Genomic DNA, 27344 nt, shown 5'->3' with positions numbered 1-27344 from the left:
TCCCGCTCCCCTTCCCCTGATTGCCTTGGTTCCCGCCCCCCTTCCCTTGTTTGCATGGTTTCCCGCTGCTGCTCCCCTGCGGCCCCGCCCCTGAGCATCCCATTCGCCACCCCACTCCCGCCTCCCAGCTGCCCCTCCCTCCCTCAGCCCCTCTTATGGAGGCCGCGTAGGGGGCGCGCCGCCGGCGCGCCAAAGGCAAGCCCATCTGCGCCCATCCACTCCTGGACCACGCCCAGTGCCAGAACCCCTGGACCCCACGCTCGCCAAGACGCCAGACTCAGATACGACGCCGACTCCCTCCACGCACTCAACGCCGGCTGACACAACACCTGCTTCCAGGCCGCCCCAAAAGGGACCCACGGACCCTTCTCCTGCTGCACCTGCAGCTTCATCTGCGACAGACCCACCAAACCTCCAAGGACTGGTCCCAACCACCTCCGCTGCATTCTGCTCAACACCCGCTCCGCACGCAAACACGCCATCGAGCTCTGGGACCTGCTCGACATCTCCGCCCCAGACGTGGCCTTCCTCACCGAGACCTGGTGGAACGACTCCTCGGCACCCGACATCGCCATAGACATCCCGGACGGCTACAAGATCACCCGCAGGGATCGCGCCAACGGAATCGGAGGAGGAATAGCCATCGTCCACAAGTCCACCCTCAAGGTCACCACCCACGCAGACGACACCCTCAGCACCGCTGAACACCTGCACTTCCGGATCCCCACCGACCCCAACACCACCCTCAGAGGAAAACTCATCTACAGACCCCCCGGACCCCGGGCGCAGTTCAGCAACTCCATCCCCAACCTCGCCAGCAATCACGCACTCGCCTCCACGGACTACATCCTCCTCGGGGACCTGAACTTCCACCTCGAGAACAACAACGACGCCAACTCCACCACTCTGATCAATAACCTCGCCAACCTCGGCCTCAGACAACTCGTCACCGCACCCACCCACGCCGCAGGCCACATGCTGGACGCCATCTTCTCCACAAGCACCCACGTCGCATTCAACTACACCACCGAACCCCACTGGACTGACCACCGCTGCATCCACTTCACCTTCAAAAAACCAACCACGCACCATCGCACCCAACAGCTGCCTCGCCGCTGCTGGAACAAAGTCACCGAAGACCAGCTGATCACCACCCTCACCCAGAACCCACCTATCGACCCCACCTGCCCTGACGCCGCAGCCCGCAACCTCAGACAGTGGATCAACAACTGCACCAATACCCTCGCCCCACTCAAGAGACCCTCCAACAGCCACGCCTGCAAGAGAGCCACCTGGTTCTCCGACAAGCTCCAGACCTCCAAGAGCGCCTGCCGGAAGCTGGAGAAGAAATGGCTCCACAAACGAACGCCAGAAAACCACACAGCCCACAAGGCCGCCACCCGCAGACATCACCACCTCATCAGACTAGTCAAGAGATCCTCCTTCAAAGACCGCCTGGATAACAATGCACACAACAGCAAAGAACTCTTCCGCATCGTAAAAGAACTCTCCAATCCCGATGCCAACGCCAACTACATCGCGCCCTCACAAGAATTGTGCGACTCACTAGCCATCTTCTTCCCCTGCAAGATTGCTGACATCAACGACAGCTTCAACACCACGCCCGTACCGACTATGCCAGACTCCACCTCCCCTGCGAACACCAACAGCAAACAGGAAATCTATGAGCGCGCTCAATCTCCCGCTCCCAGTCTCATTTGCTCAAGCCCGGAAAAGCCTGCTGAAATAGTTCCACTATAAATTTACGCGGATCTTGGCCTTCTTTACCTTCGGGAATTTGCATAAGTCTCAAGTTATTACAGCGAGCGCGATTTTCGAAATCAGCCATTTTTGATACCGAGTAAAAGTCCCCAGGTTCTGCCTCTGTAGAATTGACAATAGCCGATTTCCCTAGGAGATGTTTTTCCACCAAAATTGAGCCATCAGAAGGGTTTAACAGACTGCGATTCTCCGCTCCAGTATTGCACTGTCCTTCTAGCATAGTACTGTCTGTATCTGCACTTTCATTTGATGGGTTAGCTGCAATGATAACATTTTGTGACGCTGCTAAAGAGCTTCTCTGTGTAAATTCAATTCAATTCAATTCAATTCAATAATACTTTATTCGGTTACACAAAAATATAACCATAAAAGCACATACAAAATCATTTATACACTATTATTAAAATACATATAATAAAAACTTCATAAGAGGACATAGGAGTACATATATAAACTTAATTTCATTTGCTTTTTATCACATTATAATCGATTTCCTATATCTAAAAACAATTTTTAAAAATGTCGTTACAGAGGCTACAACAAAAACTGACTCTAATTGTTGAAGTGCCAAAAAAGCCGGGCGACAAGACCTCATACCTAATTCTTTTAAAACAGGGACAATCCATATATTTCTCTGCAAGGTATAATATTTACAGAAGAATAACACATGGATTGTAGACTGGTCAGAGGTGTCATCACACGGGCATTTGCAGAGCTGACCAATCATTAGCAACAGGGAGACTTATTAATCTATAAAAAGTACCCAGGCGAAAGCGCACAAGTAGGAATCGATGGTAGTCACTCATAGACAGGGGTAGGTATGGTTGGAGACTAAAAGTTGTTAATATGAGATTGTGTGCCTGAACCGAGGTTTTATTCAACTAAGTACTCAGTCTCTGTACCGACAGGAAATTCAGCCAAATGTTCTTTAAATCATTCCTGCTCATCCCAACCATAGTTGGCGGTTTATCATAAAATTCGTGAAATCCTATATTATATAAAAATGATTTGACATATGACAACCATCCAATCCTTATCACCCCATCCAGGTCCCTACAATCTTCTAAAACTCTCCTATTAAAATTTGTCTCCTCTGTTATCCATATCCTATGCCACAATAGGACTGGTTAAATCCTTATAATATCTTTCAAATATACCAGTCCTAATTCAGTGTGGCCCACAAAGGAGGAAGTACTATTAGGGATCATCAATAAAAATTTCAAAAACATATTTTCAGCTACCAGAAGTGAACCCACGTCCGCATATCCATCCCCATATGCCTGCTCCATACGTAGCAACGCTAATACATTTCGCTTTATAAATATCTAAAAGTTCCACCGTGGGACGTCTGCACAATTTCCTGCTAAAATTAGATAGATCGGATAAAGTCTTAATGTATAATAGTCTCCTTGCTTTGACAGCCTGCACCCATGACCCCGTACGATCAAACAATATCCCCAGATAGGAAAATATCTTTGTAGTTTCTATCCGTTTTTTATCAATAAAAATGGATTTTGTCTTTATGCACCCCGTCCCACAATTCATTATAAAAGTCTTAGAGGAATTAATAGTGAGACCTCTCTCTGACATAAAATTTGCAAAGCTGGAAACCACCCTTTGCAATCCCAATGGGGTGCGTGCCATTAAGACCGCATCGTCCGCATATAATAATGCGGGAATGGGGCGCTTACCAACCTCAGATACGTCTTTACATTCTTGAACTAAAACCTTTTCAATATTGTTTATATACAAAGTAAAAAGAAACGGTGTAAGGGCGTACCCCTGCCTAACACCTCGTTTCACTTTAAAGTGTCCCGTGCATTCTCCACCCGTCCCAAGCCGTACCCGTGCCCTCGTCCTTAAAGTCCTTAAATAAAACTCTCTTATAAAAGAGATTAAAACTAATTCGATGCTCAGCTCCTCTAAAATAAGTCACAACTTATTATGATTTACACAATCAAATGCCGATGATAAGTCTACAAAGGCCAAATACAAGGGCCCCTTTTTTGCCTTAATGTACTTATTCAGTAAAATATTTAAGTTTAGGCCCTGCTCAATAGTACCTAATTTTTTTCAAAAACCAAACTCTAAGTCACTTATCTCCGACCATTCTTCTGCCCAATCCTGAAGCCTGTTCAATATAACCCGACCTACGGTTTTTACTGTTGAATCTAACAACGATATTGGTCTATAGCAGGCCGTGTCATTCCTATCCCCTTTTTTAAATATTGGGACAATGATGGACTCATACCATGTTGAGATAAAACCAGTCAAGCTTGATACATTAAATACCTGTGTCAATAAATGGCCCCATAAAGCAGTATTAGCTTTAAAAATATCGACAGGGACACCATCCGGCCACGCTGCCTTGCCTCCTGAACTTGCGGCAATGGCCAGAATTACCTCATTAAGCTCAAATGATATTACTTTCCCAAGGTCCCTAGACAATAAACCTTGCTCCTCTGCAATATCCCTTATTACTATGTCATGGCCACCCTCGATACCCCCGTTTCATGTGACTGTGGGGTTGTTACATCATACAAAAGCGAGAAGTGCTCTTTCCATCTATTCTCTGGGATAGCCACCTCAATAGTAGATACCGCCTTATCTTTAAAGAAAGGAGCATTAACTGCCCTCCATAATGCACACGGATCTTTAGCAATTGATGCATCACAGAGGGCTATCCAGGCCTTTGCTTTCAAATTGTCTCTTCTACCTTTTAGAGCCTGCTTATACTCTTTCCGTCCCTCTCTGATTCTATCCCTATCTTAAACTTCTTTATGCAGGGCATGCTTAAGGTTTCTATAGGCCGGGGTACAGTTTGGATCAAACCACCCCTTTCTCCCTTTACATTGGTTCCTATGCTTTATGTTAATAGTAAGCGCCTTTTTAATATAATCTGTGATTATAATAAAACTGTCCATAATATCCTTAGGTGCAGTATTTTCATCCAAACATACCTTAATCGCCTCGTAACAATTTATTATCACCCCCGCCATAAAATCTGAGGGTACCACTTTCTCCCAACTCAAGGTATAGCCATTTTGGCTGGTTAGAATAATATTTTCGAAAATAATATTTGGGCTGTTGACTTTTCCTATAATATATCTAAATAGGGATATACCCACGCTCTGAGCAAAATGGTCGATCAGTGCAATCTGGTGTTGGGAGAATTCATTGACGATGGAGCCATAACAATTAGAAACCAAGATGAAGTCTATCGTAGAGAAAGATCCATGCCCATTAAACGTAGGGCCGAGAGTCACAGAAGGACTACTTAAAGTATTTGCAAAGCCCAAATCAAACTCGAATACTAATTCATTCAGACATTCACCATACATTGTATGCAGGAAGTGTGGGAGAAAAGTCTCCATATCATATGTAAATCCACAGTTCCCATTATCCGAGTGTTCGCATAAAGCAGTACTAAATCTCCTCCCCAGAACATAATCAAATCTTTGCATGCTGATTCCTGCAACTTTTACAGATGTCCACGTATGGCCTTCACAACCCCTTCCAATGAGTCATGGGGAATATTATTATAATAATTCACAAGTATTACTAAACAATTTATATTGACCTTTAATCTGATAATTTGATAAAAAACAGTCCTCCCACACGAGATCTGCCTTTTCAAAATTAACTAAGTTCGAAATATACGTACACAGCCCCCCTTTTGCTCTACCATGTTTGGAAACTATAGCATTGGTATGGAAGGTTCTATAACCATTAATATGTATTGGTTCTATCTCCCATGTTTCCTGTAAACTGAAAACTTCAAATTGCTGTATAAATTCATACCACAGTACATTGTTCACTTTAGATTTTAAAGCTGCTATATTCCAAAACATAAAATTACATCTACCCATCCCACTAGGGGCTCTGTCAGATAACAGACGTTCTACTATGCTAGACTCCGGGTTGATATCCATTATTGTCGTAAGCACATCATCAGTAATGGTAGGAATCCCAGACTTAACACTCAATGCTAAGTCAACAGCTGTTATATTCCGATGTGCTATAATTTCATGTGTTCCCATAAATGCCAAATCCCCCAGGCCAACATCAACCATACAGTTCATTTGCGCTCTATCCCTACTAGCTGCATTGGATATCTTAGGTACTCCATTTATACAAATGTTATCAGACCCATTTTGTCAATCCACTTCTTCCAGATCCTGTAACATATTAAAGCTATTAAAAGTGGGTATTCCTTAACTTGTACCATGAGTTGTGGATGGAGCAGCTTTTCTCTGTGTGACATAACCAAAATTGCTGGGTTTATAGAAGTATCCTAATGGCACAATATTGATCTGATCTTCCCGAATTGGACTATTATGCACCCTGCCCAAAATTGTCTCAATTAAATACGGGGTTTTAAAATTCAAAATCACACAGTCTCCTTCCTTGTCTTTTTGTCCCCTTTCTATCCAGGCCTCCCTTCTGGCCATTTTAAACTCATTAAATAATCTATCTTTTAAACCTATTCTGCCCACCATCCAGGATAAAGATTTATTTCTTAAACTTTCCCATGTCTCCTCAGCCCCTTTACGCAACCTTGGTACATTAGTTAGTACCACAGTGTATGGAGTTACAGCCGGAGGAAGATCTATGTATGGCACTTGTTTCTCAAACTCTAGACCTCTCATTACATTTAACTTTCTGTTCATACTTTGCCCCTCATACTGATTAGTAATACCTCCATTATGTATAGATGATCTAGAGCTTTTCCCCACATTTCCAGTTCCACTCCCAATTATTGGTTGTGAGCTTTGATTGTGCGTTTGTATAGATGTACATAATTCTTTGCATATTGTGTAACCTTAGGATGTATTAAAAGTTCACATTTATTACAGGCTTTAGTCAGAGCATCTTCTATTACTCCCAGTCTTCCATTCAATTTTCCTAAGATATCCCTAAGGTAAGTGTCAAGGGCTTCCAATTTATTTTTCACTTTTATAACTTCGATCTGTATCCGTGCATCGGAACTGGCTAAGGCTTTCTCCCACCCACAGATTTTATTATGTGCCGGTGTTCTGGCCCTTTTTATTACTTTTTTTTATTTTGAATTTATTGTAGTCAAAGCTTTTAGACTCCCTTCCATATTCTGCTTTTGAGGGTTATCAGGATTTCGGGGTTGTTTCAAAGGTTGCTGGGAGTCACTCTCTGAATCAGTGTCGACAATATGATCAGAGATGTCTACCACCCAACAATTTCTAACTTCTGAACCATCTGGACTATTGGGCTTTTCCATTTGAGGATCAATTTGGGGGTCAATTGTTATATTGGTTTTATTTCTAACAGTAGTGGGTGCAATAGGGGCCTCTGTACTATTAGATTTATCTGAAATCATAGCCTCTTCCACATTTGATATTTGCTTTTCAATAGCACCCATTACACCAGTCAGGTAATTAAATAATGATAGACAAGGCCCTTCCACCAGTTTTGTCTGCTTTTTTTGGGCGGGGCAGTTGATATTTTTCATTTCTCCATGCTGGATTGATTATTCAGTTAATACCAGCAGTTAAACCCACACAAATCCAGATCTGGGAAGGGCAAAAGAAGTCCTCCAGTAAACTTAACCCTCAAGTGTAGAAATTATATACACAGTACCTTCAGATGGTTTTCAGAACTGACCAGCCAAGAGCGATGGCCCTGCCCAGCCTCTACTGGCCGATGACGGGCAAGGACAGGCCCGCCCTTGGCCCGGGCGAGCCCGCACGTGTCCCGCGCCGCGGAAGCCGCCAAAGGGATTTATACACCAGCTGACTCTAGTCCTCACGCGAGACCGGACTGCCCTCCAGGAAATGTAGTGAGAACTATCTTTTCCATGGCGGCTTATTCAAGTGCGAATGCTGGATCAGTCGGCTGCAGCGATTCCTCCACAGTACGTGGACTGTGCGCAGGTGCGGAGGGCCACTCTGATTGCACCCCCGTTCCAGAAGAATTTATTTAAGACGGCATTCACTTGCGCAAACCAGGATCGGGGGATCTTATAAGGGAAATTTTGCAATTTGTATAGAATTCGGGGCAACGAGTCCATCTTAAAGATGGGGGACCTGCCGTATAGCGACAGTGGGAGGGAGGACCATATTGCCGTTTCAAAAGTAAGACTAGCTAGTAGTGGACTGATATTGGAGGCCCAGGATTTTTTGGGGCATAGCGAAATAAAAATCCCCAGATACTTGAAGCCCCCTGTTGCGTGTGATAGCTGCATCGCCCAGGCATCACGACCCTGGTTGCCGCAGACCGGGGAAAGCGCTGAGTTAGCAGGGTTATTATGGAGGCCAGTAGTGTCCCCAAATACCCTGAGGATTTGCAGGATACGCAGGCCCGAAAACCACGGGTTTGTCATGAAGAAGAGGACATTGTCCGCATAGAGTGCTATACGGTCTGAATGCGATCGGGTCCATTCAAACCCTCGGAGTAACGGGGCCCAAAAAACCCGGACAGCCAGGGGTTCCACCGCCAAGGCAAATTAAAGCGAGGATAACGGACAGTCCTGTCTTGTGCCCCTATGGATAGGAAAGGGATCCGAATGATGCCCAGCTATACGGACTGAGGCTGTGAGATTAGTGTATAACAGACGGACATATGCCGTAAAAGCGGGAGCCGAAGTTTACCGCCTCGAGTCGCTGGAATGGGTAGACCCAGCTCAACGAGTCAAATGCTTTGACTATGTCTGCCAGTAGAAGGCCCACAGGGCGCCCCAAGATGTGGCATTCAACTGATCTGGATGGATTAAGTTGGACACGGACGTCTGGAGGCGGTCCGTAAAGACCTTCCCCAGTAATTTGGGTTCAAAGTTAATAAGAGAGATTGGGTGGTACGAGATGGGTCCTCTGGGGGGCGTCCGGGTTTAAGAAACAATACTATTTCTGCATGTCGCCAGTCGCGGGGCAGGGTACCCTGGTCATGCGTGTCATGAATGGCTGCAAGCAAGTAGGGGCCCAGGTTGTTTATGTTTGGTGGCAAGAATTCCATGGGGAACCCATTCGCCCTGGGGTCTGCCCCGGGCGAATGGCATTTAGTGCCGCGGTCAACTCATCCAATGTGATTGGAGCTTCAAGTTGGTCTCGTGCGTGGTCTGTGAGCCTTCGCGGGGGTATGTTTCTTAGAAATTCTGCTATTTGATCTTCGAAGAGTCGCTCCTATAGGGAGGAAAAATGGGGAGTGAACTCCCGAGCTACCTGATCTGGGGAGGAGCAGAGATCTCCTGCGGCGTCCTTCCATGTAGATACCACAGGGGGGATTTATCAGCTTGGCAGAGCCTGTGAAGCATTTTGCATTTATCGCCCCACTGGTATATTCGGTGCAGTGACACCTCCCAGATCTCTTTAGCCTCCCCATTAGATATTGATGTAGCTCTTGCTTTGTTTACAACAGATTGCATCTGATCTGTGGGTCCGGGGCCTGTTTGAGTTGTAGTGTTAAAGTCACCTGGCGCGTCTCGAGGTCAGCCAGCTGTTTCTGCGACTCACGCTTTCCTTTGGAACGATAGCTAATTTCAACATCTCGCACGGTGGGTTTCAGGGCCTTACAGAGGATACCCGGGGACGGGGCCGAGTCCACATTTGTATCCAGATAATCTTCTATTGTGGTGTGGAGCATATCTCGGTAATCGGGATTACGGAGATGCCATGGGCTCTACCGTCACCCGAAGAAGGGTCCGCAGGAGCTTCGCGGGGTGGTACTCTCGTCATACGTCAGCCCAACCAAAGGTAGACGTTAATGTGTGTAGTTTGGTTGGGCCTGCAGGCAGGGGCTGGTCCGAGCTGCGTTGCCTATCTCCGGGGCACATAGTGTCGTTCCAGTCCCCGCCAAGAAGGGAGAAGCCCTCCAGTAAGTCCCCCCAGAGTCTGGTAATCCTGTCTACAAAGGTAGCTCCCAATGGGAGAGGGGCGTAAACACTGCCTAAGGTGATGCACTCCCCATAGAGTGTGCCAGTCACGACTACAAACCTGCCCCCATCATCTACCCAGGTACGCCCATGTTGGACGGGGACCCTACGATGTATTAGGATGGCCATGCCGCGCGACCCTCTGACAAAACCAGCATGGTATATTTGATGGAACCCAAATCTGGCCAGACAGGGGGCTTTCGTGCCCAGAAGGTGAGTCTCCCGCAGGAGCAGGACATCTGCCCCATATCGTTTGGCCTGGCGTAGGACCGCACCTCTTTTAACTTTGTTCAGTAGGCCCCTGACATTCCAGGAAACTACCACAAGGTCCCTGGTGGGGACTTTATCAGTCTGAGCTGTCATCCCGCTTCCCTGTAAGCATTATCAAGGCAATGTCCGAGTCTAGGTACTAAGTCTGCACATATTAGCATCTAATTTGTCCCTAGCGTCGTTGTTTGCAGCCAGGAGGGTGGCATTGTCGGGCACCACACCACCTACTTCTCCACCCGTGGCGCCCACAGTCGGTGCGGTGTATTGGTCAATGGTGCCCTGTTTAGGGCGAGAACCGCCAGGGCCGCCAGGCTTATTGTGGCCCATCTGGTTCTGGCATGGAGGTGAGTATTGCAGCCCGCTGGGGTATGTTTTGGTGATATACGCCCTCACCGTCACCTGGGAGAAGGCTTTGTGCCGCATAGAGCGGCAGGGTTTACTCCAATATCTTTGTAGGGGAGCGCCACCGGCCGGCCCTCACGGAATCAGGCAACCACAGTACATTAAGCCGCACCGAACCTAGCCTGGCCTGCTTCCGCAGCCACCCGCTAAGGAGGCCTCCTAAGGGGACCAACCTCGCTGGACTACCCACTGGCAGCACCCCCCCAAGGGTTCTTCCTTCCGTCAGCCAAGCGGTACCACTGGGCCCCTCTGGGGTTGTGTGTCACCCACCTCTTCAGTGCCACACCCAGGCAGATGATGGAGGAGCAGGAGGGGGCACCCTGTGGATCGCACGCTGCCCGGCCTGTGTAGTGTTGTCAATATTGAGGAGCGTTCTATGGGCAGCAGGTAGCACTCTGCTGGGATTGTGATAACTGTGGCAGTAGCAGATGGCCTTCTGTTAGTGGCAGTGTCTGTGGGCGTACAACGAGCCTCTGATGCAGCACCCAGGGGAGGTGGGGGGAGGTGCAATGGCCACCACCAGGAGCCAGGCCTCTTATGATCGTGCGGTCAGTGGTTGCAATCACCGAAAGGCTGGGCACATCTGACGGACTTCTATCCTATGCTCTGGGGGGCAGGGGGAAAAATCATCCCCGGCTGGGCCAAATACACAGTACGGAGCAGGTCTAGGCCCCACACCCACCGGATCTCTCACCTCCCGGCCTCGGCCAGGCCTCAGGTCGTGGTGTATTCCAAAGCTCAGGTCCCGCCTCCAGTCGACGGTATGCTCCCAGGTCGACCCAGGCTGCTCCACACCCTCACACAGCGGGTACAGGCAGGCACCTCCGGTTGGAAACCGGACAGTCTCACTCCACCCCTCGGCACGAGAGCCAGTCCACGCTGGGACACCAGGTCCTGGACCGACCACGGGGTCAGGGCAGGCCCACTGCCGAAACTGTCACCGGCATCAAGCCTCACCAGCACCCACACAGGTCTCAGGTCAGCAGAATTGTAGTTCACACTCTGGGCGGGTCAGGGGGGAAGAGGGCAGCCTCCTCGTGAGCCGGCCCTGGCGGGGCCAAAAACCGTCAAAAAGGATGCCGAGGTCTCGCTCCCTCTGGATCACTGATTCTCCAGCCACGAACAGGCCTTGGTACACAGCTTCTCCTGGCCTTGAGTTTCGTCTCTGGGCGGCGTTGTGCACTCGAGTCAGCCCCAGCCTCGACTATGGCCCTTGCTCCGCGGGTGTCGGCGGTCCAGCCCCAGGAGCCGGCCAGAATATGCCTGTGGATGTCAGTAGCAGGACTCATTCCCTATATGGTCCTCAGGGCAGGATTTATGTCGAATTTGGTGTGGATTATGGCGTGGGCGCGCGGAGCTCTATCAGGCTGCGCCCACCATGTTGGCTGTCCAAGCCTCGACCCCTTGTTTAAGATAGTTTACTTGTTTTTACTGTTGCAGTGACTGGAGTGGGAGTAGTACATTTTACCTCTCCACAATCCAAACACTTTCCCTACTTTTGCATTGACTGGAGTAGGAATAGTAAATTTTACCCCTCCGCAATCCAACACTTTCCCTACTGCTGCACTGACTGGAGTGGGATTTTTACATTTTTCCCCTCCACAAATCAACACTTTCCCTACTGTTGCAATGACTGGCGTGGGAATAGTAATTTTGACCCCTCTGCAATCCAATACTTTCCCTACAGATGCACTGACTGAAGTGGTAATATTACATTTTTGCCCCCTGCTATCGACACATGTTCCCTACTGTTGCACTGTCTGGAGTGGGAACAGTAAATTTTACCCCTCCGCAATCCAATACTTTCCCTACTGCTGCACTGACATATTAATTTGTTTTGTTAATTATGATATTTATTGATGTGTTAATTGTACTGGGAATAGTAAAATGCAGTGTTTTCCAATGTTATATTTTAATTATTGTTATATTTTTTGTAGTTAGAGTAGTACATCTTATTTTTGTGTGATGTTAAGATTTTTTTTTATTGTTGTGTTGTGCTAGGTGGGAGTACTTATTTTTATATTTATTTAGTATAAATATGTTTTTTCAATTTGGTGGGAAATTTATATGTATTTATATAAATATTTAATAATTTATTTAATGTAATTTAGATAATTATGTGTTAGATTTTATATAATAATAATATTTAAAAAAATTAATATGCTGTGTTTGTAAATTATTTATAATTACATTTTTAAAAAAATCTGTGTTTCTTTTAATTTAAATTAAATTGGCTTTCTTTGTAAATATTTTGGTGCCGATTCCGATACAGTAAAACCCGGGTACGAATCGTCGTACGGAGCGTATTCTCCGTACGACTCGTACCCGGGAAAACCACCTTACAAACAAGCAAGTGCGATTCGTCCAGAAATACCATTTCTGTACGAATCGAAAAAAATTACGACCGTGGAAAAAATACCCACAATTACGATCCGGGACATCGCGTACGTGATGTCCGGACGGAGTCAGGCAGCGTTTTACAGCAAGTACGATTCGTGCCTACGTCACTCCGCACAGCTTATTTTTTACTGCAGCCAAAAACTGCCGGGAAATCGAGGACGACGTGAAGAAGGAGCACCGGTATGCGACGGACAGCCATGGACCCCAACCTACGTGTCATCCCGGCCCTCCTAGCCTACGACCCGGTGCACAGAAACCCATGCAGACGCCGCAGAAGGTCAGAACAACACCCAGGGGCAAAGGGGGGGGCCAGGGGCAGGAAACATAACCCCCACCCAATTAAAAATGTTAAAATGACCTGTACATACATTACCTTCAGTGTCTGGTCACTTCGGGGGGTGTGTCCACCAATTCCTACGTACCGTCACAACGGAAGTGGACGTGGACGCGTACCCGTCACCACGACAATGGTGGTACGGACCGTACCCACGCCCCCAGAGCGTGCTACGGCCATACCACTCTAGTGATACGGCCCATACAGGCCATATCACTAGAGTAGTGGTGCCCTAGGGGTACGTGTGAAACGCACCGTACCTGTGTGTGGATTTGAAAATTACAAAGGGGACACATAAGGGACAAGTATTAGGGCCTAACTGCATGCTGGTTGTCATGGATACCCAGTTCCAAGATCAAATTTTTCCATCATGTGCCCTGGAAAAAGCAGTTGGCCACATTATACATTGTTGCAAAGTGGTTGTTGACTTGACATGATGCAGAAAATTTGAAAAAATGCTAATGCTGTCACTGGTGTATTTTCAAAGGGATTGGAGGAAACGTAGGATGCAAATGAGTCTGACCAATCACTCTGTACTCCTGTATATGAAATAGCCCAGCAAGGCAGATATAAGTCAGCCAGGACCCATGAGAGGGCACTTGCCTGCACAACCTTTGATTCAACACCACTGCTGCTGTCTTGGCTACCTCTGGCACCATGTCATGGACTGTGGAGAGGGCTCAGCCTTTCACCCAGGAAGAGAATCAGGCGTTGCTGGACGTCATCCTCCCACAGTTCCCCAGCCTGTATGGTCGACCAGGGGAGCAGGTGAGTGCTGACTCCGCTAGCTTTGACTTTGCCACTTCTTTTTGTGACTGGCACTACTGGCATTGTGCCCAGGTGTGGCAGACATGTAATGTAGTCTAGAGTGGGTCCCAGTGGGGGTGATTGGCTTATGTCTGTCATGCAGAGCATGATGTGGTTCATGTCTGCACTCCTCACTTGCATTGTGCTTACTGTGACATTCACTGCATGGTGCATGGCACATTCAGCATGGCTAATCCTCTTGCCCATTCTAGTTCTATAGTCCTGAGGTGATTCTGTGTTCCCCCCGGTGTGACAGGTGACTGTACCCACAGATGTGTGTGAGTTGAGTGGAGCTGTGGTGAGAGTGTCCAAATGATGTGTACGCCCCCTGGACATTGATGTGTGTGAATGTTCCTTGTCATGTGGGTGAGTGTCTATGTGGTGTGTTGCACCACAGCTGCATGGAGGAGGCAACTGCTCTACCCATCTGATGTGAGAAGGAAGCCGTGCTGTGTGTCTGACTTGGTGGGCTAGCCCCATGCCTGTGACTCCCCCCAGGCAAGTGGCACATGTGCAGAGTGAGGTTTTTAGCCCCTGTTGCAACTGTCAGGTGAATGATCTGTGCCTGTGTGTGTCTGTGTACTCTGCTGAGGTTGTGTCAGTGGCCTGGGGCATGTGACTGCTTGGAGGTGCTGTCCATCAGCCTTGTGTTGCTTGTGATGTACAGTGTGTGCCATGATCAGGGAGCATGTCGCACCCCTCATGCCACCTGTGTACTTTCAATGCTATGTAGTGCATTGGGCCTTACACAGAGGCGAATGTCCCCATGACAAAGGTGCCATTAGTTTGCAGCATACTATGCCCTGTTCAACAAATCAAAGATGTTCTAATGTGTGTCTCTGTGACATGGAGCAGGTGTAGTGATCTATTCTCACTTTGTCATCCTCACAGGTAACCGCCTACGAGAAGGGGAAGATATGGAAGCGGGCAGTCAGGGCCGTGATCTCCATGGAGGGTCGCAGTCGGCGCCTGGCCCAGGTGAGGAAACGCTGGCAGGACATCCGGTGCTGGAACAGAAGGATCGCCTGGGTCCTGCTAGGGGACTCACCTCCACGCAAACACGGCGGGCACCGGCACCTGGCCCACCAAATGAAGCGTGTCCTGGCGGTGGTCTTCCCTGACTTGGATAGGCGGTTACAGGAGAAGCAGCAGCAGGAAGGGGGTAGGTACATGTGTGTTTGTTGTGTGTCACCAGCTTTTGGAAGTGCTCAGTCGCATGGATACACTGCGAGGGTTTATATGTGCAGTGCATATCCTGTTCCTCCAAGTAAACCGCTGCTGTTCTTTATCCCTTCCCCTCCTTGACATGTGTTCCCTGGTCTGTGTGTAATCACTATTGCACATGGTCATTTAGGCTGCAAGGTCATAAAGGTGCACTATGCTTTTTGCATCATGTGTGGGGGTGGTCTGTGACATATGTTGGTACCTTGCCTGTGCCCTGTCCTGTCCACTCATTTGGGGGTCCATACTGGTTGGCACTGTCCTGAGGGTCCACATAGGAGTGTGAGGTTTAAAATACACACACTTGCAGCATGCATGACCAATGTAGTGGCATCAGACATGGTGTGCATGAGTGGGAGATATGCATAGTGCCGGGAAGGTTGCTCCTGTCACAGTCAGATCATTCCAGGACAATGGAGCAGTGTGCCCACTGCTGTCCCCTGAGACACCTTATCCTAGGAATCATTTGTGGCCAGTCTCTGTGTGTTCAGCATAGTTTGGACTCTGTGGCATTGTTCCCTGCCCTAATTTGTATTTACGTAGTGTGTAACATGTGTCCACTGTACAGGGTGACCCCATTAGGCTTGTGCATACTCACACTGGGCAGTGCCTGTGTGTCTATGTACAACTATCAGTTGATGGTTGTTTGTCACAAATATGTGTGGTCAGCCTCACGAGGTGATGTTGAGTCCACCGATTCAGTGGTGTAACTACTTGCTCTGTCTCAATCACATTGTCTCATGTATGGGGGGTTTGTGCAGGAAAGGCCTACATGTCAAAACCTCATGTCTCCTTGCCAGGTCTGACCTGTGTGTGATAATTGTCTGGACAGACACTCAAGGTGCAGTGACCCAGGCATGTTGTGCAGGGTGTCCTGTTTGTGCTTTGCAGCATGTGTCAAAAGTTAAAATACATTTTTCTGCTCATCCATTATTGGCACCGGTGTGTGCTCCAGATGCTATGTAGTTTGGTCTGTGTGTGCTGACATCTGTGTGGACATTCTTTGTTCCCATCAGGGTGTCTCCTCAGTGCAGGTGCTCCTTATTCCAACACTATTTCAGGGCCATTGTGTTAGACCTGGCACCCTTGGCGTGGGTCACCCTTCCATTTTTGTCTGTGCCTCAATGTGTTTTTGTGTTGGTGTTAGCTGCTCAGGGCACTGTGCCACTGCCCTCCAGTGCCACAGTGCAAGTGCTCCCTATGGTAAAATGTATTATGTGAATTGACTTCCCTGTTTGGCTTATTTGGTTTACTGTCAGTCCCTAGTTGAGCGCACCAGGGGTGCCAGGGCTTGTAAATACAAATGCCGCTAGTGGGCTACAGCACTGGTTGTGCCACCCACAGAAGCGGCCTAGTAAAAATGTGTCTAGGATCTGCCACCGCAGAACCTGCGCGCGGTCTGGTACTGTCGCGCTGACTGCGCAAGTGCACCCACTTGCCGGTCCCTAAACCTTCCCTTAACTACATGTTAGTCACCCCTCTGGTAGGCCCAAGGGCAGGGTGCGTTGTAGGCATAAGGTAGGACATGCCCTGATGTGGGTGGCATGTCCTAATAATGAATTACAGCCATTTTCGTTTTTTCACTATTGAAGGCTACCTGCTCTCCATAGGCCAGAATGGGCTGCTGGGATCACTACACGCTGTGACCCCAGTGGACTCAGAGAGCATGGTAGAAAGTCATGTTTAGTATGCCTGAACTCAGAATAATAAAATACTTCTTTTAGCAAAGTTTATTTTAATATCCTGTGTTTGTAAATACTGCTTTTAGAAAGTTAGTATTTACTGATCTGACCATCCAGTCCGCCTCTGCGTGTGTGTGTGTTCTGCCTAGCAACAGTAAATGAGCAGGGCTGGGGGATTCCAAGAGACAGGTTGGCTGCCAGGTGGTGGGTAGAGAGATTACACCAGGATGGGTGGGAGGAGTACACCTTGACTCTTGAATAGGCCTGTGCTCTGCCACCACAATGCCGGCTCCGCCCCCTGTGGAGCGTCTGATGTCTCTGCCCTGCTGCTGAAAAGAAAAAGCAGAGTCACCACAACAAAGTGCTCCAAGACTGGACTGAGCCAGACCCAGGCCCCCTGGCGACAAAGAACAAAAGAATTGTGCTATAAAAGCAGGAGCCCTGCTCCTAAGAAATCAGATCCAGATTGAACCACGAAGGAACTCTGCCCGACTAGAAGGACCTGGAAGAAGCTGAAGGAGGAGTAACTTTCCCTGACCTGGGGGATTGGCCTGCAGTAGGTGCCTTGCTGAGGAAGGAGAGGAAAAAGACTGAAAGAGACTTTGCACTTTGTTTTTCAACTATCTCCAAGGGCTTGGAAGAAGAGCTTGCCCCCTGAACTGAACCCCAGGACCAGTGGGTTCACCGTGTCTCCGCTCGTCTGAGAATTCGAGCCGTGTGCTTTCTCCCGCCGGAGTGCTCTGCGTACCTTCGCATCCCTCATATGGCCGTGACACCCAGAAGCCTGGCCGCCTCCACTCGCCGAGAGCCCCGCTCTACCTGAGTCGCTCTGGACCCATCGAGTCTGGCCGTCCCGCTTCCCTGTCACCTGCCTGCTACTGGAGCGCGCTTGGTGCCCTCTCGCCCTCCCGCCGGATTTCTAGTTGGGAAGTGAAATCCAGCCTCGGACGGCCACCCGTACGTCGTAACGTATCCGGCCGCCCCGCTTCACCCCCAGCCAGAGTCTGACCGTGCCGCCCGCTGACGTAACCTCCCGCACAGTCCGTGTCGGAGGCCTGGGGCCGCACCTGTCTACCGAGAGCCGCCCGCTGATTCTCGATCCGGAGACCCTCGAGGTGCAGAACCTGCATCTCCCCCGAAGACTCGTCCAAGCACATCGCACGTTCCCAGGTACAGTGAACTCTCTATCGGACTCGGGGTCCGCAACGTTCTGATTTCCCCGTATCACTGTACCCTGGGTGCACTGCGCATCACCGTGACTGGACCGACCCAACCGAGCACTGCGAAGCGCTCGTGATAGACTAAGTGACCGAAGAAAAGAACAGTGCCTAAACTATCATCTTGTGGCTCCCATTTCGCAACCGTTATTTATGGTCTTGTACATGCCTGCGTAACAAAGAATCCTTTATATAAAGTATACGTATTTTTGATACAACTTACGCCTGGTGTCCGTTTGTGGGGGATCGTTGTGATTTACTGTGTGTTATTATATCTGCTTAACCGACAGCGCCCTGAGGTTTAGCCCTGACTGCTCGCGCCACACTACCTATAGGGTGAGCAGGGGTTGTTCTGCACGGGTAATTCTCTCGCCCTGAATAGAAGAAGGGACCACTGCTTGTCACAAGTACCTACCTGTGCCAACCAGAGGTTCCCCATTCTAACATTGGTGGCAGCGGTGGGATTCGGATTTGCATTTATGATTTACATACAGTGAATTATTGATCACCACGTAGAGCAGACCTATAACGCAGCCACAGATTGATTGACAGTTTTTGCTAAGGAAGAATCTCCACTTTAAGAAAGCATGCCTAGCTCAGTCAGTGGGAGCAGAGCGTCCTCTGTATTCTCTGGAGTTGATGACATCGATTGGGAGGAAGGCGCACTGAGGAAGTGCAACAATGATATCTTGAAAGGATATCTCTCCAAGTACCGAATTAAGCAAAGCGGACTAACCACTAAGGATCAGTACGTAAAGGCACTGAGAGCCTGGCACGAATCAAAGTTTCCAGAGAATGCACGAGAGGTGATACCCCCAGAAGGTGTTTCTGAGCCTAGCAGAGGCCTGTCGCCAGAAGAGATGGCTGACAGGAGTGCTGCACGAGCACATGAAGTGGAGATGGCGAAACTGCAAATGGAAATGGAAAGGCAAAGACTGGCCATGGAGCATGAGGTAAAAATGAGGGAGTTGGATCTCAAGGCCAGGAGTCTAGACAACTCGCCCTCTGGTGGCAGCAATTTAACAGAGTCAAGGGTGCACATTCCTAAGGATGTAGTGAAAGAGTATTATAAGCAGGATGATATTGGGCAGTGGTTCAGGGCCTATGAGGTAGCCATGTCCTCCCATGGGTCCCTGAGAAAGATTGGGGAGCGGGGTTGTGGGGAAGGTTCCTGAGTGAGGGGCGGGACACACTGCTGGATCTCCCCTCTGATGTCAACACATCCTATCCACACATGAAGGAAGCTCTTATGACAAGGTATGGGTTAACTCCTGAATTGTACAGACAGAGATTTAGAAATTGCACCAAGAAACCTGGTACCACTTATGTAGAATATGTGACCTTTTTTTGCAGAGCACTGGATGGTTGGGTGAAAGGTAGCAAAGTGAATGATTACCAAGGGCTGTTTGAATTAATTGCATGGGAGCACTTGTCGGATAATTGTTTTACTGAGCTACGCCAACACCTGATCGATAGCAAGCTGACTAACCCTAGGAAGCTTGCTGAGGAGGCGGACCGCTGGATCAGCACCAGGGTCCACAAGGGTCCCGTGGGAGGCCCCGCCAAAGGTGTCCAGGGTCCCCAGCAGAAGAATGGGGGGGACAAGGGTAAACAGACGGAGTTCTACAAAGGGCCCCAAAGTAATCCCCAGGGGAACCAAGGGAAAGGTTCTCAGCCTCCCTGTTAGACCTGGCATCTTTTGGCGTGGTTACCCCTGACTTTTTGCCTCTACCTCCTGTATTTTTGATGCTATGCTGGATTTCGTTTTTGCTGGTTTAGATGCTTTGGGCACTTTGCCACTGCTGATCAGTGCCGAAGTGCAAGTGCTCCCTTGGTAAATTGTTGTATTGATTGTTTATCCATGATTGGTATATTTGTTTCACCTGTTAGCCCCTAGTAAAGTGCACTGAGTGTGCCAGGGCTGGTGATTCAAATGATACTAGTGGGCTGCAGCACTGATTGTGCCACCCACAGGAGTAGCGCTAAAATGATGTCTTAGGCCTGCTTGCAGTGCCTATGTGCAGTCCAGGACTGCCATGTCGACCTGGCCAGTGCACCCACTGACCAGGCCTTTTCCTTCCCTTTCTGTACATGTCAGGCATCCCTATGGTGGCCCTAGGTACCCCCCTGGGCTGGGTGCAGTGTATCTGAAAGGTAGGGCATGTACTGAGGTGTGTAACATGCCCTGGTAGTGAATTACAGCCATTTTCGTTTTTCACTGCTGAGAGGCTATCTTGCCCATAGGATAGAATGGGGAAGGCTGTTTACATGCCTATCTTCCCATAAGGGCAAGATAGAAAATCCAAGTTTGGTATCTTTGTGTTCAGAATTTAATTATACATCTTTTTAGCAAGATGGTTTTTAAATTCACTGTGTGAGAATAGTACTTTTTAGAAAGTAGCTATTCTCCTGTTTAACCTTCCTGTGTGCCCGTGTGCTGGTTGGCTGACTGGTGTCATGTGATGGGCTAGGTGGCTCCAGGAGCCTGGATGAGTCAGCAGCAGGGTGAATAAGGAGATCTGCTGTAGATGGGTGGGAGGAGTAGTCCCTGGGTTTGAATAGGGCTGTCCCTGCCAAACACAATGCTGGCTCCACCCCCTGCTGGCCAGGCTGAGGACTCTGCCTCTGCTGGCACAAAGAAGGCTCCACCTCCTGCTGAGCGTCTAACGACCCTGCCCCTCACTCTGAAAGGAACCAGGTGCTCCAGGGCAGAGCACACCCAGGAACCGGTTTGAGCAGGGGAATCCCCCCACTGAAACACAGAGAGACAAAGACTTGGAGGGGTATAAGAAGAGGACCCCAGACACCTAAACTTTAGATCACTTTGGAACTAAGAAGAAACCTCTGCCAAGGAGAAAGCTGAAAAGGACTGAAGAGGAGAAGACTGCCTGCTTGCTGTTTTGCTTTGCTGCCAAGGAGAGGGGAAGGACCTTGCTGTGTCCCCTTCTTTTGATTCTGATCTCCAAGGGCCTGAGAAGAGCTGGCTCCCTGTTTAGAAGTCCCAGGAACAAAAGGACTTCACCACCAGCTCCCCTGGAACTCTGCTGAGAGAGTTCTGACCTGCCTTGGAGTGCTTGCCCAGTCTTGGGGCCTCAGGAGGTCGTTTTGCTGTGTTTGGGAGCTGGGAAGCAGAAGCGTGAACAAGAGTGACTCGTAACCAACGCATCATCCGATTGCGTGTCGCAAGATGAGAGTGCGAGGAAAATTTCATCGCGGCACCATCGCAACACGCAGGGTCCCCGCATCGTCGAGTGCGTCGAGCATCGTCCCGAAGCGTGAAGATTCCTGCCATTGCGAGGGTTGTCGCAGAACCAGTTTGCGAGCCGCACCACTGCCGGTGCGTGAAAAGTCTCCAGTCATCGGGTGCGTCGACGCAGAGTCCCGTTCCGTGGCGCATCGAGAGTGGCGGCGCCGGAAGGCAACGCTGCGCCACGCATCGCACCACATCGAAGAGTGTCGCATCGAACCTGTGCGTGAAGCTTCCCCCCAAGAAACCTACGCAACGAAAGCCAAAGGTATCGCATCCTCCCCCTACAGATCGGAGCCGGCGCATCCACCTCTGCTGCGTGAAGCAGGGCTGCTGCAAAGCCTCCCCAGGATCTCAGGAGTATCGCATCGCCTTTGCCATCTTCCTTGTTATAGCTTTTGGGAACCTTATCGCAACTACAGGTACTGTTGGGCACGAGAGTGTCGCATTTTGTGCATTGAGAGTCGCATTGTGCAGGACACTGATTTTGACATCCTGGAGTACTTTCTGCAAACTCTTGAACTATCTTTTAAGTAACCTTTTTAATTGTATGTTGGTTTTTCAGTAGCATTTGGTCTTGTGAAGTTTTTAGTAAAGATACCTTATTTTTCTAAAACTGGTGTGGAGTAAATCTGTGGTGTTTTCACTGTGTTACTGTGAGTGTTGGTACAAATACTTTACACATTGCCTTTGATAGCCTAGACTGCTCAGGCCAAGCTACCTAGAGGGTGAGCAGGGGTTATCTTAACAGTGTATCCCCCTTTCCCTGACTAGAAGCAAGGGTCCCTACTTGGACAGTGGTACCTACCCTGCCAACTAGAGACCCCCAGATCTAACACTCCCCCACCCCCGAAGCAGACCGGGGCCCCGACAGGTAACCCTGTTCAAAGAGGGCCCCCCAGATGTTACAAGTGTAACAACCTGGGGCACTATTCCATGGATCCCACGTGCCCCATGTATGGTAAACCAGCATCTTCTGGTGCTCCACCCCCCAAGCAGGTGGCTAGTGTAGCCTTTGGGAGGAAGGTAGATGTCCAAGGGGAGGGGGTTCCCGTACAGATGACCCTAGTCTCATTAGGAGACAGTGAGATGGTCGCTGAGGCCCAACTGCCCCCCAATACTCAAAGGTATGGGCAGTGGGTGACTATAAATGGCAAGAGGGTGGGGGCTCTTAGAGATACAGGAGCGAGCGTGACTGCTGTCAAGCAACACCTGGTGTCTCAAGAGCAGGTTGTCCCACACGCATTCTGCCGTGTTGTCAACGCTGACAACACAGAGAGTCAGTGTCCAATGGCTCAGGTTCCCTTTGAGTGGGGGGGGGTCTCTGGTACTCTGCAAGTGGCTGTGAGAGAGGCCATGCCTGTTGATTGTCTCCTAGGTAACGATTTGGAGAGCTCCCCTTGGGAAAAGGTGGAGAAGAAAGCTCACCTGCGGATGGTGGGTTTACCTGATTGGGCGTGCGTGACCACCCGGTCGATGGCAGCCAGTAGGGGTGTTGAAGGAACCCTGGAGCCTGAGGAAGAGGCCCAGGAACCGGCCTTGGAGAGAGGGCACAGGAGGCACGGGAATCCGGCTCCTGAAGTTCCTACGGCCCAGGAGGAAGCAGACCCTGAGGGGGATGCCCTGGAGCCTACCGGGGAACAGATAGCCGAACTGGGGGACCTGCCTGAGCTGACCCATTGGCAGCAAGAAGGAGGCCCCACCAGGGAGGAGTTCTACAGGGAGCAGAAAGAGTGCCCCTCTCTAGAGGGTATGTGGCAGCAGGTTGCAGCCCAGGCCAATGGTGATCAGTCCGGAACTCACTTGATCTACTGGGAGAACGACCTCCTATACTCCGAGCCTAAGGTTGCTGAACCTGGGTCAGCCCGTGCGCTGGTGGTACCCCAGAAGTTCAGAGCCTTCCTACTGGGGCTGGCTCACGATGTACCGTTAGCAGGACATTTGGGGCAGGACAAGACCTTTGAAAGGCTTGTCACCCACTTTTATTGGCCCCAAATGCGCAGGAGTTCTGACACTCACTGCAGGACCTGCCAGACTTGCCAGGCAAGTGGCAAGAGTGGAAGGAAGCTGAGAGCTCCACTCCAACCTTTCCCTGTGGTCAGTACCCCATTCCAGTGAGTGGGGATTGACATCGTGGGGCCACTGGACCCCAAGACAGCCATGGGCAACAGGTTTATCCTGGTCTTGGTGGACCATGCCACCCGGTACCCTGAAGCCATCCCTCTGAGGACAGTGACGGCCCCCGTGGTGGGACGGGCACTGATGGGAATTTTCTCCCGAGTGGGATTCCCTCTAGAGGTGGTGTCTGACAGGGGGACCAACTTCATATCGAAATATATGAAGTCCCTTTGGCAAGAGTGTGGTGTGACCTACAAGTTCACCACTCCTTACCATCCCCAAGGAAACGGGTTGGTTGAGCGCTTCAACCGAACCCTGAAAGGCATGATTATGGGTCTCGAGGAACCCATGAGGCGTAAGTTGTCAGGTTCTGAGCTCCTCAGGGTCCGGTTGATGTTAGGTAGGTCCACCTCCCGATATCCCCGGACTCCAACCAAAGGTTACAGAGCCCAGAGGCGATCAGGCGAGGGAAAGGATAGGGGAAAGGGTCAGCAGGGATAGGGTTCTGAAATGACAAAAACAAACATAGACCAAACATATATATCACAGTCTACTCTCAGTATTTCTCACTATGGTTCGTTGCTCAATATCACAGTCTACTCTCAATAGGTCTCACTATAGTTATGCGAAGTGCCCACCAATCACCGGCTTCCATATCACACTAGAACACTGCCATCTAGGCGCTCCAATGCCCCTGCTGTTTGCACTAATACTGCCTTAATGCTATTCCATCCGCCATCTAGGCGAGTACCGGTGAGGAAATCTTCCCCGGTGTCCACACCGACGACAAGGACTCTTGCCTTGTAGCCTTTCCTTAGTGAGTCTCAATGTCTTGCTGCCAAACAATGTATACAAGCTCCTCCGAGCCAATTCCACAGTCGCGCTCCTCAGGCGCATTCACAAGTAAGTACAAGCTCCAACGAGCGATTCCACAGCCGCGCTCCTCAGGCGCATTCAAATGTAACTACGAGCTCTTACGAGCGATTTCACAGTCGCGCTCCTCAGGCGCATTCAAATGTAACCACAAGCTCTTACGAGCGAATTCACAGTCGCGCTCCTCAGGCGCATCCAAAGCCAGCTCCTCCGAGCTGTGTAACCGGGGTGTCGTCCACGCGCTGACTGTCGCGACTATTTCAAGCCGCTGTCTGCTTTGGACGTGGGTAGGGGTTGGAGTCGCCGCAGGGACGGGATTGGGCGTAACAAATGTGGAGCTCAGCCGAGCTCGGACCTCCTCGCTCACCTGCTCCGTTCGCGCTCTGCTCTGACTCCTCCTCCACCTCCCGCCGGGACGCCTAGCTCCGAGCGACGGGGATGGGAAGGTGCTCGAGTCCCTCGCACTGGAACAACGCTTCTCCTCTTTCTATAATTCCCGCCGGATTGCCGTGCTCCGCGAGATGGGATATTGCTTCCTCTATGTTCAAAATAACGCACGCCTTCAGCCGTGCGTGACGTCCTCTTATAGACGCCGACTTCCTGCTTCTAGGGCTGCTGGTCTTCGTAGTTTTTAGATGCTAGGCAGGCGCCTAGAACCTTGATTCCTTACAGTAGGTCCCCTCCCCATGCGCCTTCTAGCTCCAGGCTTCGCCGGATTCCTCCTGTAAAACCGTCTCACTGCCGCCGGGGCATGGACAGCGTCCGCAGGCTCCCATGAGTCGTCCTCGGCCGTATACCCTCTCCAGGATATCAGGAACCAGAGCTTTCCCCCACGATACCGTGCGTCGCGGATACTCCGGACTTCATATTCTAATCCCCCATCCACCCAGACCGGTGGCGGGACTCTCCTGGAGGCTGTTGCCGCCGGTTTCAGCAAACTGCAGTGAAAAACGGGGTAGATCCGCAAGGAAACTGGCAACCTGAGTTTGTAAGCCACCGGATTTATCCTCCGTATGATCTGGTACGGGCCAATGAACCTAGGGTGGAAGATGCTACGCCATTTAAAACGTATGTATCTGGTGGATAACCATACTCGATCTCCGGCTTCATACGACGGACCCTCGGTTCTCCTACGGTCCTCCCAGGTCTTGTACTTTTGTTTAGCAGCCTTTAGGGCCCGTTGCGTTTTTCTGTGAAGAAGCCGCAAGTTCCTCAACCGGGACTGGACTGCCGGTTGATCGCCAACTGCCGCTGGGAACGCCACCGGGAGAGTTTTCGCTTCATATCCGAAATTGGCCCTGAACGGGGACACCCCAATCGAGCTATGCCATGCCCCGTTGTAGGATAGTTCGGCCATCCACAGCATGGACACCCATGACTCCTGTGACTGTGACACGTAACACCTCAGATATTGTTTTAAGGTCTGGTTTAGGCGCTCGGTTTGTCCATCAGATTGAGGGTGAAAGCTGGTGGATGTCGCGGAGTCAATCTGCAACGCTCTACACCAGGTTTTCCAAAAGCTGGCTACGAATTGGGGGCCCCTATCCGACACAATCACATTCGGTAAGCCGTGCAGTCGCACCACATGTGTCAACAACAGCTGAGCCGTCTGCCCCGCCGTCGGGAGATTGTGACATGGAATAAAATGACCCATCTTGGTCAGGCTATCCACCACTACCAGAATGGCCGAATATCCCCCTTCCGCCGGCAGCCCGGTGATAAAATCCATACTTATATTCTGCCAAGGCTGCGGCGGGGTGGGCAACGGGAGCAACTTCCCTTTCCGTTTACCTCGCTCACTCTTGTTTCGGGCGCACACCTCGCAGGCGTTGATCCATAGCCGGAGGTCTTTGCGCATCGTTTCCCACCAGAAATTCCTTGTCATTGCCTCCGTCGTTTTGCGAATCCCGGGATGACCGGCCAAAGGCGAGACATGGCACCATTGGAAGGCCTTTTTTCTGAGTTCCTTAGTGGGAAGGAACAGCCTCTGTCCGTTCAAGGGGAGTCCTTCCTGAATGGACCGCGCCCCCGCCTTGGCGCTCCATCTTCTCCAATCCTCCACGGAGCGACTGAGTCGTATCTCTTCGAAGAACTCCTCGGCTTTCACTATGCAGATCACCTTGGCCGGATTGATGATAGCCCGTGGAGCCGGCGTTACGCTCCCATCCTTCAGGACCTGTCGAGATAAAGCGTCAGCTTTCCTATTTTCGGTGCCAGGCCGAAACGTAATGCTGAAATCGAATTCCGTAAAGAAGAGCATCCATCTCATTTGGCGCGGGGTTAAGTGCCTTGCGGTTGTCATATACAGCAAATTGCGATGGTCAGAATGAACCACTACCGGGTGTTGAGCCCCCCACAAGTAGTGGCGCCATTCTTGGAAAGCCTTCTTTATTGACAGGAGCTCCTTTTCGGCTATGGTGTAGTTCACCTCGGCTTTATCTAATTTCTTGGACAAATAGGCCACGGGGTGCAGCCTCCCTGTTTGTTTGTCTCGTTGGGACAGCACTGCCCCTATAGCTTCGTCTGAGGCGTCCGCCTCCACTATAAACGGGACGTCCGTCTGTGGATGTCTTAGTATCGGGGCGGTGGTGAACATCGTTTTCAATAGCTCGAAGGCTGCTGTTGCTTCAGCAGTCCATTGGAAGACCACTCCCTTCCGTAGCAATCTGGTTATGGGTACCGCAATGTGGGAGAAATCCTGGATGAACCTACGGTAGTAGTTCGAAAATCCCAAAAAGCATTGCACATCACGCACTGAACTAGGAGTAGGCCACTCCCGGATCGCCTGCACCTTTCTGTCGGACATGCTCAAACCCTCTGGTTTCAGAATTACACCCAAGAATTCCACCGTGGTGACCCCAAACTCACATTTGCTGAGCTTACAGTACAATTGATTGGCCCTTAACTTTTCCAACACCAACCTGACCTGCCTATTGTGATCTTCCCCTGCCGCCGAGTAAATTAAAATATCATCAATGTATACTACGACAAAGATGTCCATGTACTCGCGCAGTACCTCGTTTAAAAAGTACTGGAATGCCGCTGGGGCGTTGCACAGCCCAAACGGCATCACCAAGTACTCGTAGAGGCC

Source organism: Triturus cristatus, chromosome 5_2 (genome assembly GCF_964204655.1).
Source record: "Triturus cristatus chromosome 5_2, aTriCri1.1, whole genome shotgun sequence".
Taxonomy (NCBI): domain Eukaryota; kingdom Metazoa; phylum Chordata; class Amphibia; order Caudata; family Salamandridae; genus Triturus; species Triturus cristatus.
The sequence above is the reverse complement of the archived record's forward strand: the minus strand, read 5'-3'. Positions refer to the sequence as shown.